At 39.8% G+C, this 21,489-nt stretch overlaps 1 protein-coding gene across 15 annotated transcripts in view; it reads right to left on the reverse strand.

Annotated features, from left to right (window-relative positions):
- OSBPL6 (oxysterol binding protein like 6) overlaps nucleotides 1-21,489 on the reverse strand; it is a 218,420-nt gene that overhangs the window by 111,311 nt on the left and 85,620 nt on the right. For 12 of the 15 annotated variants that reach the window (XM_061434362.1, XM_061434361.1, XM_061434359.1 and 9 more), the window contains one exon: nucleotides 7,749-7,927. The exons of the other annotated variants lie outside the window; for them this stretch is intronic. The gene's annotated coding sequence lies outside the window, so the exon portion shown is untranslated. The remainder of the gene's footprint in view (nucleotides 1-7,748; nucleotides 7,928-21,489) is intronic. 15 annotated transcript variants of the gene reach the window in all.

A 21,489-nucleotide genomic window follows, 5' to 3' on the forward strand; every position in this document is an offset into this window, starting at 1 on the left:
TGAGTGGAAAAAAAAAAAACTCTCCTTTTTCCCTCCTACTGTCTATCCCTCAGCTTCAAGTTCAAGGAATCACCTGCTTGTAGGAAAAAGAAAGGAAGGATAGACAGGTGGCAGGAAGGAAGGACAGATGGCAGGAAGGAAGGGAGAGGCAACTATCTAGTCCTGTATTCTCTATGAACACTTACATTTCTCCCAAGATCAAATATTACAAAATGTGTCCCAAAATCAAAGCACTTGATCCCTTTACTGAGCTAGGAAAAAGAAAGTCATTCTAATATAAGCATCCGAAAAATATCCATTTATCAGATAAAAAGAAGCAAGAAGAACAAAACTGCAGAGGCACTTTCAGACTATTTAGAGTATTTATTTTTCTTCTCTTTCTGGACCTGCACTATAATGAAGGGTAGACACTAGTAAGTGCATCAATGCAGCACAAATTGATCCACCGTCCAAAGAGTACAATAATCCCACTGTCACTTCCGGAACCTCTCCTGCTGAAGATGTAATGAGTTGCAAATAACTCAAATTATTCGTGGACTGAAGATTTAATGGACTAAATCTCACTGCCAAGAAACATATCAACATCAATACCAAAAAATGGAGGTGAAAGAAATTCAGTTTTTGACCACATACATAAATTTTGGAAGCTCAAATATAATGATAATGATAAAAGATATATAAAATTCTACATTTTTTCTCTCTACAAAAATAGAACAATTATTAGTAGCAATGCTGAGATTACTCATCTGAGAAGAGATACAAATATAAAATCACATAATATTAAACTCCATAAGGTTAACTTGAAAAATTCAGTGTCAACTTATAATTTTTTATTTTAAAAAATATATATTTCTGCTTCTGTTCCCTAAAAAGGCCTGGAAACACTGACAACCAATAAGAATGAATACCCTTAATGCCCAGACTGTAGTTTCTAAATTCCATTTCTACTAAAAGGAACCAGAGCTCCTTGTAATAACTGATTCTTAGATTGGGCTACAAAGTAAACAAGAGGAGCTTAAAGTATCCCTTTGAACCAAAAAGCAGGGGTCAAAAAACCTAATAGGGCATGGCTGCCTTTGGGATGTTCTTTATCTTGATCTGGGTGCCGATTATATGGGAATACTGAGTTTGTGAAAACTCACTGTGATTCACTTATGATGGATTCTCTTTTCCATATGTATTTACAGGAACCAATCTGAAGGGGTTCCCAAAGAGCAAAGTTTTTATTTGAGCATACTGAAAAAAAGAAAAAGTCACTGCAACTAATCAAAATATACTCTTAAAATCCATGAATTTACAATGATCCTCAAGAAAAAAAAGGAATTCTCCCCCTAAAAGAACAAAGAAATATCTTTGATCACCTTTTAAAGAGAGAAGCCAAGTGGAATGGTATCAATACTGCCAGTTCTCGTTGGATATTCTCTCCATTTCTCCTACCTGAGGGAGAAGTCTTGTGATATTCATAACAGGTAAAAGGGAGCAAACATCAACTGTCTTGCTGTACCAGAACTGAGTACTCTTTCTCTTCTTCCAGTTTCTACCTACGTCATATTTGTTGACTGGTTAGCTGATTTACGGGCTTCCCTTGTGGCTCACCTGGTAAAGAATCCACCTGCAATGAGGGAGACCTGGGTTCGATCCCTGAGTTGGCAAGATCCCCTGGAGAAGGGAAAGGCTACCCATTCCAGTATTCTGGCCTGGAGAATTACATGGACTGTATAGTGCTGAGCGACTGAACTGAGAACTGAGAGACTGCATGTAGTGTGTGGGGTCACAGAGTTGGACATGACCGAGCGACTTTCACTCACTAGCTGATTTACTGGGTTTACCATTTTCACATTCCAACAGATTTTATATGGCAGTAATGACTCTCTAGTACTTTGGTTCCATTCTTCTGGTCCTACTTGTCCTTTCCTCAGTGAGTTAAGGAAAGTGGAATGTGGAACTAATAACAGGAATGCCAAGGAAAAAGAGATAAAGGGGCTTTCTGAAAGCATTTATGACTATACATGTTGTTATTGTTCAGTCGCTATGTCCTGTCTGACTCTTTGTGACCCCACCGACTGCAGCACCCCAGGCTTCCCTGTCCTTCACCATCTCCTGGAGTTTGCCCAAACTCATGTCCATTGAGTCGGTGATGCCATCCAACCATCTCATCCTCTGTTGTCCCCTTCTTCTCCTGCCCTCAATCTTCCCCAGCACAAGGGTCTTTTCCAATGAGTTGGCTCTTTGCATCAGGTGGCCAAAGTTTTGGAGCTTCAGTTTCAGCATCAGTCCTTCCAATGAATATTCAGGACTGATTTCCTTTAGGATAGACTGGTTTGATCTTCTTGCTGTAATAGGCACTCTCAAGAGTCTTCTCCAGCACCATAGTTAGTTCGAAAGCATCAACTCTTTGGCACTCAGCCTTCTTTATGGTTTATGGTTTATCCAACTCTTACATCCACACATGACTACTGGAAAGACCATAGCTTTGACTATATGGACCTTTGTTGGCAAAGGGATGTCTCTGGCTTTTTAATATGCTCTATAGGTTTGTCATAGCTTTCCTTCCAAAGAGCAAGCTTCTTTTAATTTCATGGCTGTAGCACTGTCTGCAGTGATTTTCAGTTCAGTTCAGTTCAGTCGCTCAGTCGTGTCCGACTCTTTGCGACCCCATGAATCACAGCACGCCAGGCCTCCCTGTCCATCACCAATTCCCGGAATTCACTCAAACTCATGTCCATCGAGTCGGTGATGCCATTCAGCCATCTCATCCTCTGTCGTCCCCTTCTCCTCCTGCCCCCAATCCCTTCCAGCATCAGAGTCTTTTCCAATGAGTCAACTCTTCGCATGAGGTGGCCAAAGTACTGGAGTTTCAGTTTTAGCATCATTCCTTCCAAAGAAATCCCAGGACTGATCTCCTTCAGAATGGACTGGTTGGATCTCCTTGCAGTCCATGGGACTCTCAAGAGTCTTCTCCAACACCACAGTTCAAAAGCATCAATTCTCTGGCGCTCAGCTTTCTTCACAGTCCAACTCTCACATCCATACATGACCACTGGAAAAACCATAGCCTTGACTAGACGAACCTTTGTTGGCAGAGTAATGTCTCTGCTTTTCAATATGCTATCTAGGTTGGTCATAACTTTCCTTCCAAGGAGTAAGCATCTTTTAATTTCATGGCTGCAGTCACCATCTGCCGTGATTTTGGAGCCCAGAAAAATAAAGTCTGCCACTGTTTCCACTGTTTCCCCCATCTACTTGCCATGAAGTGATGGGATGGAATGCCATGATCTTAGTTTTTTGAATGTTAAGTTTTAAGCTGGAGAGTTTTTCACTCTCCTTTTTCACCTTCATCAAAAGGCTCTTTAATTCCTCTTCGCTTTCTATTAGGGTGGTGAGTGTGAAAGTCATTCGGTCATATCCGACTCTTTGTGACCCCATGGACTACACAGTCTATAGAATTCTCCAGGCCAGAATACTGGAATGGGTAGCCTTTCCCTTCTCCCGGGGATCTTCCCAACCCAGGGATTGACCCCAGTCATCTGCATATCTGAGGCTGTTGACTATACATGGATACACACTAACTCCAGAAGAGGAATGGAAACAAACCCCTTTACCTGCTTTTTCTTTTTAAGAAGAGGTTAATTTCTTTCTTATGTAGTCAAGTCACAAGTCAAAAATGTGTGGAAACAAATTTCCAGTTACTTTAGTCCCATAAACTTAACCCAACAGTCAAAGGGACTCATGTACATTTCATTTTCATGTATGGTCAAGCATCAAGACATACTGGGCAAGACCTAAGACATCCCATGAGATAAAGCAAAAGCAGTGTAGCCAGAGGACAGTAAACTACCAGAAATCAACATCCAGTCCCAGTGGGCTTCTTTCTTGTTTGCTTCAACATTAAAAATGAGTATTTTGAGACCTAAAATCTGCTCTAGTAAGAGGCACTTTGAAAAATGAGGTGCTGGGATAAGAACCACTGTTTTGGGATCAAGTCAGTTTCCCCCTTCTGTAAACTATGATCAAATAAGTAATGTTTGCATTTAGCCAATGCAGAAAAAAAAGTACTATGCCCGTAAGGGCCCTATAATTTAAAATGTGTTCATGGTTAAGGCTCTTTGCTAAGTCACTTCAGTCGTGTCCGACTCTGTGCGACCCCATAGACGGCAGCCCACCAGGCTCCCCCGTCCCTGGGGTTCTCAAGGCAAGAACACTGGAGTGGGTTGCCATTTCCTTCTCCAATGCATGAAAGTGAAAAGCGAAAGTGAAGTTGCTCAGTCATGCCCGACTCTTCGTGACCCCATGGACTGCAGCCTACTGCCGGGAGCCGGCATATTGCATATTGAGTGCATATTGCATATTGCATATTGAGTGCAGCACTTTCCACAGCATCATCTTTCAGGATCTGGAATAGCTCAACTGGAATTCTATCACTGCCAGGAGCCAGCGTGAGGAATTCCGCCCATGACAAAGGTCATGAGGAAGGAGGCTCGGCATACGCAAAGGCGGAATCGAGCCTCAGGAGTCCCCCTGGAAATTCTCGAGCATCTACCCCCAAAACCAGAGTCTGCCTACTTTCTGCTTTGTGCTTTCACCTACACCTCTGACTTTACGGGGGGCTGTCCCCCACTACCTCTCTCTCTGAAAAAAGAATTAGCTTACAGCTCCAGTTAATAATTCCTGGGTGTGACAGTGTTTAACCTACAAACTCCTTTGGAAATCCTCTAGCCTGCCTAAATAGGTTTTTCCGGCCACATGTGATTGTTCAGAGCCTCCCAACTGTGAGAGGCAGGAGATGTTCTAAACTGTCTAAACACAGATTCCTTTGAGTAGTTAAAAGACTGATTAGAAATTGTATTGGTGAAGGGTTTTTCACTCATTGGGCCAATGTTTGCTGCTAAGTCTCCATACTCCTTACCTACTATGTCCTTGGCAGTGTATTGATTGATATAATGGGAGTATAGAAATGTAAGTAGTAGCCTCAATGTTTGTAACCTTGGACCCTTGAGTTAAGTCTTTTCTTGATTGAGCCCACCTCACCTTTGCCCTATAGGAATGCAGCTTTGTCCAATGCTTTTTTGGAGGCTGGTGCCTGACTTTGGAATAATCACCTTTAGAGAAAGATAAGTTTCTTAAAATGTTAACAGGCCTCGTGGCCAGAAGATGATGTAAATCACCTGAACTTTTGCATATGATAAGTTTGAAAGCCTGGCTTAGATTACAACCAGGAACTGCTGTCCTTGCATGACTCCACCCCTTCCCCTATTATCCTCTATGCATAACTTAAAGTATAAAAACTACTTTGGAAAATAAAGTGCGGGCCTTGTTCACCAAAACTTGGTCTCCCCATGTCGTTCTTTCTCTTACCTTCTGGCTGAATTGTTCAGCCTCTTTTCTTTACTGAATTTTCCTACTGAGCTATCCTTATTTCAGCCTCTTTTCTCCACTGAATTTCCTCACTGAGCTATCCTTATTCTATTACTCTTTATATCCTTAATTAACGTTTAATTAAGCAGTTGTTTCCTGATCCTCGCCTACGCCGTGTCTCCTTCGAATACCCTGGATCAGCCGGGGCTGGACCCCGGCAGCCTACCAAAAGTTTGATTCAATATCAAATTAAGAGGAACATTACAGCAAGTAATTTAGCCCCCAACAATATACAGTGATCAAAGATGGGGAAAGAGAAATTTGTGATTAACTACAACCCACTGTGCTTGAAGATGTATCTGATTTTGATGGTGAGATTTCTCAGTAGATTTCTCATGTAGATGGCAGAGTATACAGCTCAGTGATTCACTCTGGTGTCCAGAATGAGTAATGGCCTAGATGATGGACTCAAAATCCTATAAGTTAAAGTGTTAGTCACTCAGTCATGTCCAGCTCTTTATAACCCATGGACTGTAGCCTGCAGGGCTCTCTGTCCATGGAATTCTGCAGGCAAGAATACTGGAGTGGTAGCCATCCTCTTCTCCAGGGGAACTTTCCAACCCAGGGATCAAACCTGGGTCTCCTGCATTGCATGCAGATTCTTTACCATCTGAGCCACCAGGGAAGCCCAAATGCCTATAGACGTCATTCAAAAAAAAGCCAACCCAATGAATCACTTTACCTCCCTGGACCAAAACAGTCAGATCAGGCAATGGAGCCGTTAGGCTGTGACACATCAGACTCTGAAATGACAACCTCGGGGCTGGCAAAAATGATTCAGACCTTATCACCATGGAAATTAGATTTCCCAGCTAAGAACCACGGGCCATCTGGTTTTGTAAGTTTTCCTCCTTCATAGGCAAGTCTGGCAGGTGTTAGCTTAATCTCAGAAAATCATCATTCTCACAGTGCACAAATTTTATATAAATAATAAAATGCCAAAAGAGAAAGTGAATAAACACTAAGAGAGTGTTATGTGTAAACTACAGGGGAGATGCTTCATGTAAGGAGAGAAGAAAGTGATCTTAAAGCAGAAATCTTACCTCAAAAGCCTTTAGACCAGGCAGGTAACATATAAGGCTGGTTATTTAAGACTTAGGGGAAGGTAAAGACTACCACATTTCAGTCCTTGAAATAGTAAAAAAGACCATATTTTTTAATCATCCAAGAGAAGCCAGGTGTGTGTGTGTGTGTGTGTGTATCTTATGTCAGGTATCCAGATTGCCCAATGTTGGCAATTAACTCAATTTTTAATAATAAACTTCTATAGATTAAAAAAATTAAGCCTAAAATTTGGCCAGTAGGCCACCAGTTTGCAAGCTAAGCTTTAGAATTTAACTTTAAATAATATAATAATAAGCAGAAAGCTCCCATCGTACCACCCCCACCACTGCTGCTGCTCTTGTGCCTCCAAGAAAATAAGGGTGTGAGTAGAGGATAAATACTGCAAAAGATCCCCAAGAGCAATGATGGTACATCCTCCCATTCTGGGGGTCTCTGACCTCAGAAAGTAGAAAGCTTTCTATAACTGGGAGGGATGGGTCCAAACGGTGAAGACCCTGGGCCTAAAATGTCAAATAGCATATTTCAGGTGGCTCTGAAAACAATAACTGCAAATATCAAAGGTGACAAGGGGCCCATAGTGAGCACTGCTGCTGTATTATTCATTTCAGCCTCATGTGCAAAAATAATACAATCAGTTGTCTATTTATTCACTATGAAAGATTATAAAAACTGGATGCATTTTAAGAATGTGTACAGCATGCATATATAATGAAAGCAAGGATAACCTTTCAGTCATTTTCAGGATTAGGTCTGCAGGCTCATTACTCAAGAAAGGAAAGGGACCATCTTATTCTCACATGATGCCAGACATCAGACAACAAGAGGTTCAATATTTTGGCATGTTTTTTACTTCCTATCTTTAAGAATATTACTGCAGAACTTTTTATTAAGATGGCTAAACATGACTAGAATGACCATGCCTTATTTTTGGATCTGATAGACACATAAGAGATAGAAAAAAAATGTGTTCCTGAGATTTGGTAATATTTCCTAATCTTTTGCTGTTATTGAGCATTGACTAATCTAATCCTGCTTTTGATTTTTTTTTAAGTTTTTTTTTTTTGGATGTGGACCATTTTTAAAATCTTTATTAAATTTGTTACAATATTGTTCCTGTTTTATGTTTTGGTTTTTGGCCGTGAAGCATGTAGGATCTTATTTTCCTGACTAGGGATTAAACTTGCACCCCCTGCATTGGAAGGCAAAGTCTTAACCACTGGACAGCCAGGTCCTGCTTCTAATTTTAAACTTGCATTATCCTAACTCACCTTGTAACTGGGGGTCAAAGCCTTCTAGGTTGGCTTTAAGGTAAAAGCTGTTTGAAGCAGTTTATCCTCAGGTGCCCGTAGCTTTGACTGGAGAATTTGGTCTGTCAACTGAGGCTTCTGGGGTTATCTGGTAAATTAGGAGTGGTTTCTCAATTTCTTTTTTCAGGAAGGGGCAGAAGCTGAAAAAGAGAGATACTACAGTTGTATAGCACGTCTCCATAGACCTTTCATGAGCCTCTGTGGCCAACAGAAAATTCTTTCCAATTTATCTTTAGAGGAGAAAGTTCATAAGGGATGGCATTTGAGATTTTACCTCCTTTGTTCAATCTTATGTAATCTCAAAGACGTAACCACTGGGCTCCTCAGCATAATTTATATCTTACCCAGAGCGGGGAGTACGAAAACTCTCAACTTACAGAGCAAGTATTTTCTAAAAGGAAATGAAGCATATTTTCTAGAAACATGTTTACACCTCCAATTAAATGTAAACATCGAAGAGTTTTTTTCATCTTTTAAATCTGTATTGGGTTATAGCTGATTTACAATGCTGTGTTAGTTTCAGGTGTGCAGCAAAGTGAATCTGTTATATATACATACGCCCAGTCATTTTTAGATTCTTTCAGTTTTTTTAAAACAGTCACTATGAAGTGGTTCCACTGCACAAAAATGTACGATCCCAATATCCTGATGAAGACCTATTAATGGTCTCTTATTTGCCCTGGGTAGAATTATTGCCAAATCCCTAGAACAATCCTCTAGCAAAAAGAGCTAACTATACTAGCAAAGCATAGTGTTCAACTTGGCATCATATCTCAGAAGGCAAAGAAACAATATTGAGAAGACAAAAGCATGTTCACTTTAAGTTTTTTTAAAAAAGGAAAATAAATATCTGACCCTGAAATGTGACAACAGTTTTTTCCTTCAAGTCTCAGACCTCTCTCTAGCAGCCTTGTTTATTCACAAGGGAGCTGTAAAAATGACTCCTCAGGTCTGATTATCTCTCAAGCCTATTCTTTCATTCTGCTGTAGTTTTTTCTCATTTTACCTATGGAGAAGAAAAAAAAAAAGCAATACACATATACTAAAAAACTAGGACTTAAAAGTTCAAAAGATTTCTACTATCTTGTATATGGTTGCTCTTTAAGTATCATTTTTATACAAAAAGTGTTTGTTCATTTAGAGCTCCTTTAACTCTACCAAAAAAGCTTTTGAAGTCTCTACTGTGTTGTAAGACAATTCTGCGCATCTTACAATTACTAAATAAAATTTAATAAAATTTAAATTTGATTATGATGATGACACAGAAGAACTAGGGTTAGCATCCATCAAGCTTATTTTTGTATGCTCAGCATTATATGTTTATTTTCTGCAAACACTACTCAATCTATGCTTTTTAATCCCATATAATTATAGGCAGACTGAATGTGAATGGTCAGCTATAGAAACTCCCCTATACTGCAGTTCTCTGCGTGCACTGCCCTAGTCTTACTCTGCATAACTTCTTACTATCCTGTAATAGCAAACAGGAAGGTAAGGGAGAACAGAGGACCACAGGGTAACAGCAAAGTTTCCTCTCTTTCTCTGTTTCCTCCAATCCAGTGGCAGAGAAGGAGAAGGGTGGTTGAATCTTGCTAACTGTGCCTAAAGAACGCCCTCCCTCCCACATCACACACACTGCGTGCATGTCCTGTGTCTAGCCTGTGTGAACCGCATCTTGGCCTGGGTTCCATTTTTTACTTCACTCATCTCTTTCCGCATAGTCTTGGCTTCAAAATCCAGCTCAAAACCACAACTTCCTCCTCTTTCATAGATATTCCCAGCTAGAAAGGAGTTCCTCATCATCACACCGGGTACTTTGGTCAATTCTGACTAATGTGAGTCTGACCTGGTCTTTCATGCTGCTTACACCTCTCATCTTACCAGGCTGTGCTGACTCTGAAAGTAGGGACCAGACCGCAGTTTCTTGTACACTGTAAGTGTGGGAGTTAAAAAGTGAATTTAGAAGTTCTCTATTTATATGTACTTTGCAAAAGGTATTTCTGAGACTATAATTAATGTTTATACAGACGTTCTGCATCACTTTCAAAAGGGCAACAAATCACTATATAGTGTAGTGCCTTCTATAACCTTCGGGGGGACTGACTGTTCTACATTAAAAAATTACCAATCTATCAATACATATTTCACATAAAATCAAATGTCCCTGATACCAGAAATATTAGGAATAATCATTTTAATTCATCTTCAAAAACTTCATTAGTACAGAAAGAGTTATATTGTCACATTCAATTTCCAAATTTCTGGGTGACCAATTTATTAAATTTTACTCAAAAACCAGAAAGTTAACCAAGTGGCAACTAAACTTTAATTAGAAACTATAAAGGATCTTGTTTTACGTTGCACATAAACTGCATACGGGGCAGAAGTTCAAAGGCTCTAAGCTTACAAAGTTCAAGTCTGATTACTCCTTGTGACAGTACACACTGAAGTTTAATTCCTAAAACCCTCATTAAAAATAAACTCAGAGAAGGGAAAATGTAGTTTCTTTTTAAAACTATAGGCAAAATCGATGGTTTAAAAGAAAACATTATATCTGCTTTTTATCAAAATACACTAAAGGAATCATGTTCTAGCTTAATGATAGCCTCTGCAGTTTGACACCCACCTGCTCAGCTCTTAATAAATTAATAGTTGGAAAGGTTGGAAAGGCTGATTTGAACAAAGTCTTTTATGCTAGACAGTACTTGAGTAGGTGTCTCTGCAAAATCTCATCAGGGGAGTTGAGTGGTGTGGCAAAGGTTCCTTCTGAATGGCTCATTCAGGAACCAAATGATCCATTATCTTTGCAACAGAATTTTTCCTGTAAATTATGTGACTAATCCTCCTAACAGCCTGAATTTTGCCCACCAGACACCATGTTCTTGTCTGGCACAGTCCCCACACAGTCTACTCACGTCTTATTCAAGCCCCTCTACTAAGCACATGATGTATTCTACCAAGGACTAGACTGTCCCTTTAGCACTAAGTCAGTGCAGAGAAAGGAGAGGCAACTCCATCACTCTGTACAATACTAAAGAAAAGATTCTTAAAACAGTAAAGGCAGTAAAGATGACCAGAATAACCAGAAGAGTATATTTACACAAAGCTAGCAGTCTCCATAGCAAAGTCTATTTTACAACTATTTTCTGTACAACATGTGGCCCATGGTTTTGATTCAATGTGCACATCACTTCCATGAAGGAAGTTTGTTCGTGATATAGGGTTAAAAATCTTAAATTGCTTTCCCAGAAAACCGTAGCCCAAGACACCATGTAAGACCCTTCTTCATTATCTTGCTTACCTTGCCTACTGTCTCCATTAAATACCTTAGTTGGCAAAAGGAATTATTTTGCTTTTCTCTCTGGCAGCAATGTTTAGACAAAAAATTGATGGTTCTCTTTTTACCTGTGATAAAATCTCAATACATTGAGACTTTATACACTGTGTCTAATTGCAGATGGTGATTGCAGCCATGAAATTAAAAGACACTTACCTCTTGGAAGGAAAGTTATGACCAACCTAGATAGCATATTTCAAAAGCAGAGACATTACTTTGCCAACAAAGGTCCGTCTAGTCAAGGCTATGGTTTTTCCAGTGGTCATGTATGGATGTGAGAGTTGGACTGTGAAGAAAGCTGAGTGCCAGAGAATTGATGCTTTTGATCTATGGTGTTGGAGAAGACTCTTGAGAGTCCCCTGGACTGAAAGGAGGTTCAACCAGTCCATTCTAAAGGAGATTAGTCCTGGGTGTTCTTTGGAAGGAATGATGCTAAAGCTGAAGCTCCAGTACTTTGGCAACCTCATGCGAAGAGCTGACTCATTGGAAAAGACTCTGATGCTGGGAGGGATTGGGGGCAGGAGGAGAAGGGGATGACAGAGGATGAGATGGCTGGATGGCATCACTGACTCGATGGATGTGAGTTTAGTGAACTCCGGGAAGTTGGTGATGGACAGGGAGGCCTGGCGTGCTGATTCATGGGGTTGCAAAGAGTCGGACACGACTGAGTGACTGAACTGAACAGAAATCCCAGAGAGTACAGTTTTAGTGCTACAACCCAACGGAATTTATGGAAACATGTGCTGAGGTAAGTTTCCGAAGAAAACCAAGACTCCAAGCACTTTCACCTAGCAACTATGGTGGCTTTCTTGTCAATAACTGAAGAGCAGACTTTTAAACTGAAAATTTATTTAATCTCATTAATCTTACCATATATCACAGAAATTAAAGGGAATTTCAAACAGTAAGGAAAGCATATGAAAATCAAGCAAAAGGAAAGTACAGACACAGTACTGAGTTTAGAGTACAAAGAAGGATGACGGGGGAAGAAAGGCAGAGAGTGGGTTTCAAAGGTCTTCTTCAATGCTGATGAAAGACCAGATTTCACTGGGTGGGCTGTAGAGGACTGAAGTGGACTTTAGAGTAGAGGAGTTATGTGATTATGCTTCAGGGAGGCAGAACCAGGAGGACAAATTGGAGGAGAGAAAACCCAGATGTAAGAGAGAATCTCGGAAGATAAAGCAGCCAAAGAGGGAGGGCAGAGCTGCTGAGGACAACGGGCAGTCAGGAGGGACAAACGAAAAGCTCATATTTGAGAAGGCAGAATGGGTCCCATTTGTCCTCACTTATTTCTTGTTTTTTAACAAAATAATGGAAAATAAAGCATATCTGGAAATACAGCCAATATTTTATAGTAACTATATGCAGAAAATAACCATTAAAAACTGTGAAGTGCTACACTGTACACATGAAACTTATGTAATACTGAATACCAAATATATCTCAATTAAAAAAAGAAAAGAAAGCATTGCCTATTTTTTTCAGAAATGTGATTGCAGTATAAGATATGGTCAATATGCTAACAAACTAAAATAATGTACTCAACACAAAACATATTTTTCTCATTCTGTTACATATCTATGATCTAGGCCAATTTCCCCAAATTTTTTTGGTTTGTATTTAACTTGGCTGAAATTGAGACATATTTCTCTGAGGGTAGGGAAATGTAACATTTCTGCAACTCCCAGAAGCTGAGCACAAGGAAAGGCCTGGCAACTATTGAGAACTCAAAGAACAAAAAATTCTTCCACATTAAACAGCTCTGTTAATACGAACAAAAACTCAGATGACTGATTATACAGGTAAGAATTCTGATTATCGATTACTTAAAGGAGTCTTCAATTTTATTATTCCCTTGACAATTTCTGTTATATATCCAAACAACACATATTACAGAAACCATTCGATGGTTCTATTACATGATTCAAAAATTTTCTTTAATATTTTATTTAAAAGAGAATGTCCTTAACTGTAAAGCTTTGGACAATTCCTAATCTTTGGACAATCCTAATTTTCCAAAAGTCGTATGGTACACAGCAAGAGTCAGCATTTTCTCTGTGAAGGCCCAAATTAGTAAATTAAACATTTTAGGTTATGTGGGCCATGCATTGTACCACTTAATGCAACTATTCAACTCTGCCCTTGTAGCACCGGAAAGCAGTCACAGGTAATATGTAAATGAATGATCATGATGTGTTCCAATAAAACTTTATTTACAAAAATGTAATAGCTCATATTTGGCCCATGGACTTTAGCTTGCTGACCCCAGTCTAGCTAATTATTCCACTGTGGCAACCTGGTATGGTTTCATTGTTCTTATCTAACTGGTGTGCAAAATTCTGATGAAGTAATAATAAAAAAAAAATTACTGGGAAAACAGGCTCCAAGAAAAATCTCCACTGCTGGTGTAGTGATAAAAGGGAAAACAAAAAGAAAAGGTTCTAAGGAAGGGATGGATTCAAGGAGATGAGAAGTTTGGGTAAATTAAGAACATAGAGTTGATGATGTCTCAGATCACTGCTAAGAGAGTCCAGCATATATTCTAGGTGGAAAAGGAAAATATGACTCATGAAACCATTTTAGGAAGTACTCCAATTAGTGCCAAACATGCTTATTAATTAGGAGAAAACTTCAGGGAAAATTTGCCCTATTAATTAAAAATATGTTTAAGAAATGCATGAATCTTGACGGAATACTCATGTGAGAAAAAGCCAGGGAATTTGGAAATTTATGCAAGTCTCCTATCATACTTTCTTCATGACTTCTGATGATTATACTATATTAATGATAGAACAGAGGCTAAAATAAGATAATAGTATCATCAAAGCTTACCAATCTCTGTTTAAATCTGTAAAAAAGTTATAACAAAAACTATCTTAATTCAATTACATCAACTTAACGAGGCTACCACTAATTTATCATCGAAAGTGACTTACTAGTTCTATGCAAATTCCTTCTCTGGGCCTCCGGTTCCTCACTTGCAAAATGCAGCCGGTTCCTGGAGGTGTTTGAGGATTAGGCAAGCTAATGCCCACAGTGTTCAGAACAGACCCAGCACACAGGAAGTGCTCAAATGCCTCAAGGCTGCTGCTGCTCCCCTGATTCGCCTCCCCAGCCAGCTTTACCAGATACTCCTCCTCTGCCCTTGTCTTCTCATTCTGGGCTCCCCTGGGTGGCCCTGACTCACCCAGAGGGCTTCAATCTACCATTTTCTAGAGCAGCTAAATCTCTCTCTCCAGTGCTGAGTTCTTTTCCAGACTGCATTTCCAGCTGTACAGTAGACATTCCCATTGGTATATATTATGGCACCTGAAACTCAGCAGGCCCAAAAATCAAGCCCCAAATCTTTCTACTCTTGCCCTTTCCTCTCCTTTAGTTTTTGTTAATGACATCACTGTATATCCTTAAGCCAAGCTAGAAATGACAGTTACTTTTAACTATTTTATGTGAGACTTTCCCATTTAACTCACCCTGGGTCCTCTCTCTCACTTCTGTCTCCTAAACATCTTTCAGAGACATGGTTCTTCTTGCCATCTCAGATAGATCTTTTTGTATCTGCCTCCTGATTTCTCTGCTTCTAATCCTTCTCTCCTCCAAGCCATCTTTCATTGTCATCAGAGTCATCTTTCTTAAAACATATATTGGATCGTGTTATTCTCAACTGCTTGGGGGAAGGGGCCCACAGACCTACACGTGAGCTTCTGGGTACCCGGAAAGCTTCTGAAACTGAATACAAAAATTTGTGAGCCCTTGATTTTTTTTTTAAGGTCTCTGTCAGAGAAAATAATTTTTAAACTATTTAGCAGGGTACAGTCTGTAATCTTAAATTGCACCTTAGTCATTCTCTCCATGTTTTAGATACAGTGAACACCACACGTTCCTACAAACATGCACATCAAATGCCCTTTCGCCTCCCCAAGCCTTTGCATGTTTGTTTGCCCAACCTGTGATGCTCTTCTCTGCCTGAGCGTGAGCACATGAGCATCCTTTAAGTCCTGGCTCAGGCCTCAAATGTTACCTCTGTGAAGCCTTGCCCCACCCGCCCCACCCCCTTGCACAGACAACAAAAGAGATAGATGCTAAATAGATTCTGGGGGTCGGTATAAAATACCTTGACCTGAAACTTCTTCAACTCAAAGCTTCATACTATACAAAATAAATTGCCTTAAATATTTAGACGCATATTGTGTTTCCTTAAGTGTAGGGACATACTGAGATTTTAACGAGATCAAGAGTGAAGACCCAGGAACCTAAGTGCTAGGTTCAAATCCTGGTTCAGTCAACGACCAGTAATGGCAAGTTACAGAGCTTCTCAATGCCTCAGTTTCAAGATCTGTAAAGATGGAGAGAGTAACAGTACCTATCCTTCAGGATTATTCTGAAGATTAAATGAGGTTATGTGCATAGTACTGTGTAAGTGCTTGTTGTTATTGTAATTATTTTTGAAATCAATGGCCAGGACTAGAGGCTCCAAGAGATAATCAGAGAGCAAAACTAACTGACCTTGCCATATAAGCCTCAAGCTTTAGTCTACTGAATTAATTCACCAGAGAACACTACCAATAAATGGCCCTTTTCACTAACATTTTTATCAGTTGAAAAGCGTTCCAAGTCTGATAAAATTCAGATGCTTTTCTTTGCCTCCAACAGCTAAAAAATATCAGCTCAGAATATTTCCAAGGCACACACAGGTATACTAAAATAATCTGAATAGGACAGAAAAAAAAAAAAAAAAAAAACAGGGCTACTCTTTCCTGGGTAGTAGCCACTCATTGCTTACAAAGTGCCCACTATGAAGGGAAAATGCTAAGTAGGAAATTGAGAAGAAAGATGAAGGACCTTAATGACTCAGCTTTCAAACTAGCTCGTCTGCCAGGCACATGGAGTATTAGGCATTACAGAACAACCCACTGGGTCAAACAAACAAACAAACAGCTGGGAAATAGAAATCCTAACATCACTGAACCTAGGGAGGAATCAAAATAAGTGCATGTAGTGATGTAGATGACTGATATCTGAGTGATAGCATTATGTGATATCTTTGGCACCCCCTCTGCAGAAAATTTTCAGCCAAAAAGAGCCATTTGACCCAGACCACACATGTTGCAGTTGTGTAACAGTATTTTTTTGTTCCCAAGCAAACTGCCAAAAGGATCATGGTACTCATGCATAATCATACCTAATAATCACATCTAAGGTAAAACATTTGAGTTAATATTTGAAACTAAGGAAAGAAAATAAAGCTCAAATTCCTTATTCCAGTATTAAAGGTCTTCCATGATTTAACTCCAACCAACTGTCCAACTTTATCTTCCACGATAGGCTCCTTGAAATCTAACAGACACAACTCCTTGCAATTCCCCCAAATATACCCACTCTTTGCCTATTTTATGTGTTTCCTCTAAAGAAAACAGTCTTCCCCTTACACTTCCAAAGTCTAAAACCCTTTCTTCCTTTTAAACCCTGTGCAGGTGACATGGAATTACTTCCTATGGTCAGCTAGAAGTAATTCTTCAGGTTTTTAAGTTTTATAATCCTTGCTCAGTACCTCCTGGACTTTCCTCAGTCCATTTTGATCAGTTTTTGACACATGTGTCTTTCATTTCCCAGAATGGATGCATTCTGAGAGCAACATCCACACCTTCTCCATTTCTGTAAGCCCAACTGCACCATGGTACATCTACTATTTTGCTAAAGCATACAAGAAGTATGCTAGAATGTGCTAAAGTTCAATGTGACTGATCACAGAAACCAAATGGACAAACATGAACTCAGACAAACTTTGCTGGAAAAAAGGCTACAGTTAAAAAGATACGCAGTAAGATTTGTTTTCTTGTGAAGCAAGTTGAGAGATGAGAATTTCAATGCTACTCCCAGGGCAGACACTCCCTTTACATTTTCCAACTGGTGATTTGTCAACAACTATTAACAGTGATGCATGAAAAGCTTCCCTCCCAGTCATGTAACTGGTAATACACCTCCCAAGTTAGAGAAGGCAGAAGACAGCTGGTCTTGTACTTCCCCTACTACAGACTCGAAACACTACCTGCCTCTGGGCTTTGGATAAAGAGCCCTGGAGACCTGTGCACAGAGTGATAATTGCAATCATCATATCTAATGCACTTTAAACTCTAAATATCCAAGGACCAAAATGCAAAAATTGGAGAATCTGATAAATAACAGAACCCACGAGTGCCAAGAGAGGGAAAGACGAATAAAAGAACCCCTGCTGCTGCTGCTGCTGCTAAGTCACTTGTCGTGTCCGACTCTGTACGACCCCATAGACGGCAGCCCACCAGGCTCCTCCATCCATGGGATTTCCCAGGCAAGAGTAGTGGAGTGGGGTGCCATTGCCTTCTCCAAAAGAACCCCTAAACCCTGGCAATCTGCTATAGCTTGGGCAGAAGTTCACTTGTCAGGTCACTTGGGTGGTACTAACTGAAACACCTATTCGGATCACCAAGGAGAGGCTCACTTCACTCTGGGGTGACACTCTAGGACTGTGCTGATCGCTGTGCTCTTGCCAGGCCACTGAACAGCTGCCCAGCCCAAATCCGGACTGTGGATCTATATTCACAGATGATACTTCTCTCCTATTCAGTTCACAAACTGTCACATTAATGAGTTTTAATACGCACTCCTAAACATAAGTAACTTTCCTAAACTCCAAATCCTGAAAGGATAGATGACTTAATGTCCTAAACCCAGAGGAAAGAACATTTTTACAGGGATGTCTGGACTCAGAGTTATGCTCATGGAAAGTTTTGTTGAGTGCTCTACCTGGGATGGTTTTCCTATCAATGACATTTGGAACATTCAGTCTCCAATATCACATTGCTGGTGTCTCTCAGATTACTGGAATCTTAGAGCAACTGAATCCTTTGAGCAGGTAGCTGGAGAGCCTATTTTAACTTACTTTTAAAATAACTATATGTTCTATATATTTATATATATATATATATATAACTATATATAACACACATGCCTACCACATGAAAACTGAAGTCAATACAATGCTAAAATCTGTTAACAAATCAGGTATAATAAACTATCAGTGGCATCATTATAAATCATGCAGTGGTCTGAAATGATAAAATAGACCCTATGTGTATGGCTGAGTCCCTTCCCTGTTCACAATATTGTTAACCAGCTATACCCCAATACAAAATGTTTTTGGTGTTAAATAATAATAATAATAATGTAAAAGAAAGATCCTAAACAAGTATTAGTTTTGTATATGTAATCTGTATTTTTTACCCACACAAGGCTTAACTGAATAACCCTGGCCTCATTTCTCTTTGAGTCAGTCTCTTTTACTTCCTATGCTACTTTGATCGAATTATTTCAAGCTGCCCTATTTCTTAGTCCTCTGGCTGTATCAATGCATCTAGATTTCTGTTTGGTTTCCACAGTGACTTACTTGTTTGTTCATTAGACCACAAAAAAATCCGACAACTGAATCAGGCCTATTAACATTCTTATGACTAAAGCTTCCTGTGTTCAGATACATGATACTGGCAGTAAAAGCAGGATAAATTTTAAAATGCTGAGACAATGAACAATGCCATCTATTACAATTCAAAATTGTTCTTCTGGAAATTTAATTTGATGTCACAGATGGATTTAAAAAAACAGATGAAGAAAGCCGGGTAGACTATGATATCATTCAACAGTAGTTTTCCTTGAAATTGAGGGCTTCCTTTGGCCACAAGTAGAAGTCTGTGATATCCTGGAAAGAGCATGGGTCTTGAAGTAAAAGACTTACTTCAAATCCTAGCAAAGTTCTCCAGCTATGAAACTGAGCAGGTTACTTAACCTATCTGATCCTCAATTTCCTCATCTGAAAAATGGGGATTGGGGCTCTAATAAAACCTAGTTTAAGTTGTTCTGGGGATTTCAGATGATATATATTCAGGATCTAGTACTTCACATACCCCATGACAGGTGTTCAAATGTTAATTATGGACAGGTTTTTTAACTTATGCATTTTCAGACCTCAGAATTATTGTTTACTTCTCAATTACATACAACACATAATTTATTTAAAAATACACAGACATTATTGAGTAGTATGTATGGCTGCCAATTTACATATCTTCTGACACAGATGAACTAATATTAAAATTTTTTCTTTTTAAAAATTGAGAACTATGGATCATTCTAATATCTCTATAGGCCATAGAGTCATCCCTCCTTATCTTTGGGGCATTGATTCCAGGATTCCCACCTACTTACAGTGAACATCAAAATCCAAGGATGCTCAAGTCCTTTATATAAAATGATATATAGTATTTGCATATAACCTATGGAGAAGGCAATGGCACCCCACTCCCATACTCTTGCCTGGAAAATTCCATGGACAGAGGAGCCTGGTGGGCTGCAGTCCATGGGGTCGCTAAGAGTCGGACACGACTGAGCGACTTCACTTTCACTTTTCAGTTTCATGCATTGGAGAAGGAAATGGCAACCCACTCCAGTGTTCTTGCCTGGAGAATCCCAGGGACAGGGGAGCCTGGTCGGCTGCCGTCTATGGGGTCGCACAGAGTTGGACATGACTGAATCGACTTAGCAGCATGGACATATTCCTGTACACTTTAAATCATCTCTAGGGTACTTATAAAACCTAGTACAACGTAAGTGAAAAGTGCAAGTGAAAGTGTGACCAACTCTTTGCAACCGCATGAACCACAGCCCGCCAGGCTCCTTTGTCCACAGAATTCTCCAGGCAAGAATACTGGAGTGGGTAGCCATTCCCTTCTCTAGGGGACCTTCCCAACCCAGGAATCAAACCTAGATCTCCTGCAATGCAGGCAGATTCTTTACCATCTGAGCCACTAGGAAAGACCCAATACAATGTGAATGCTATTTAAACACAAGCATACTTCCCTCCTTTTACTGCTCTTCACTTTACTGCACTTAAAAGATACTGCATTTTTTTGGAAATTGAAGGCTGGTGGCAACTCTGTGTCAAGTCAGTCTTAGACGCCATTTTTCCAACAGCATTTGCTCACTTTGTAACATTTTGATAACTTTTGCAATATTTCAAACATTTTCATTATTATTATAATTTTTGTCATGGTGATCTGTGATTAGTGATCTTTGATGTTACTATTACAAAAATAATTAGGACTCACTGAAGGCTCTGCAAGGAGATCCAACCAGTCCATTCTAAAGGAGATCAGTCCTGGGTGTTCTCTGGAAGAACTGATGCTAAAGCTGAAACTCCAGTACTTTGGCCACCTCATGAAGAGTTGACTCATTGGAAAAGACTCTGATGCTGGGAGGGATTGGGGGCAGGAGGAGAAGGGGATGACAGAGGAGATGGCTGGATGGCATTACTAACTCAATGGACGTGAGTTTGAGTGAACTCCGGGAGTTGGTGATGGACAGGGAGGCCTGGCGTGCTGCAACCCATGGGGTCGCAAAGAGCCAGACATGACTGAGCGACTGAACTGAACGGAAGGCTCAGATGAAGGTTATTAATTTTTAGTAATAAAATATTTTTCTTTAAGATTTTTTTTATGTGGACTATTTTTAAAGTCTGGAATTTGTTACAGTATTAGTTCTGTTTTATGTTTTGGTTTTTGGCCACGAGGCATGTGGGATCTTAGCTCCCCAACCAGGGACTGAACCCACACCCCCTGCAGTGGAAGCTGAAGCGTTAACCACTGGACCACCAGAGAAGACCCAATACAGTATTTTTACTTTAAGGCACATACATTGCTTTTTAAGACATAATGCTATTGGACACTGAATAGACTACAGTATAGTATAAATATAATTTTTATATGCACTGGGAAGACGAAAAATTCGTATGACTCACTTTGTTGCAATATTCACTTTACACGGTGGTCTGAAGCCAAATCCTCAATACCGCCAGGGTACGCCAGTAGTTGCTGGTACGCCACAAATTCAAGTTTTGCTTCTGAAATTTTCTGAAAATTTTTTTCCCTGAATAGTTTTAATCTGTAGTTGGTCGAATCTGCAGATACAGAACCTACAGATTTGGAGGGCTGACTATATACTTTCTTCAGACTACAAATCTGCCATCCCAGGGGGAAGTTACACATAAAAATCATTGAAATATTAGTTGTCTAATAGTCAGCTTCTATGAGGCTCATAGAAATAAAGACTATGAACTGAAAGGCTGAAAGTCACAAGTAATAGGTAACTGTAAGTTAGTGGTAAGTTAACTGTAAGTGAACTGCAGTAAGCAGCCAAGAGCCCTGTCTCCAGAACTATCCACATTCAAATTCCTCTCTGCCCCTCTCTAGCCGCGGACCTTGGGAGAGTTCTGTCTTTCCTCTGTTCTTTGGTTTCCTAATCAATGAAATGGAGTGACTGAGAGTATCTATTTCATAGGGT

This window comes from Bos javanicus, chromosome 2, assembly GCF_032452875.1.
Source record: "Bos javanicus breed banteng chromosome 2, ARS-OSU_banteng_1.0, whole genome shotgun sequence".
NCBI classification, from domain to species: Eukaryota; Metazoa; Chordata; class Mammalia; order Artiodactyla; family Bovidae; genus Bos; species Bos javanicus.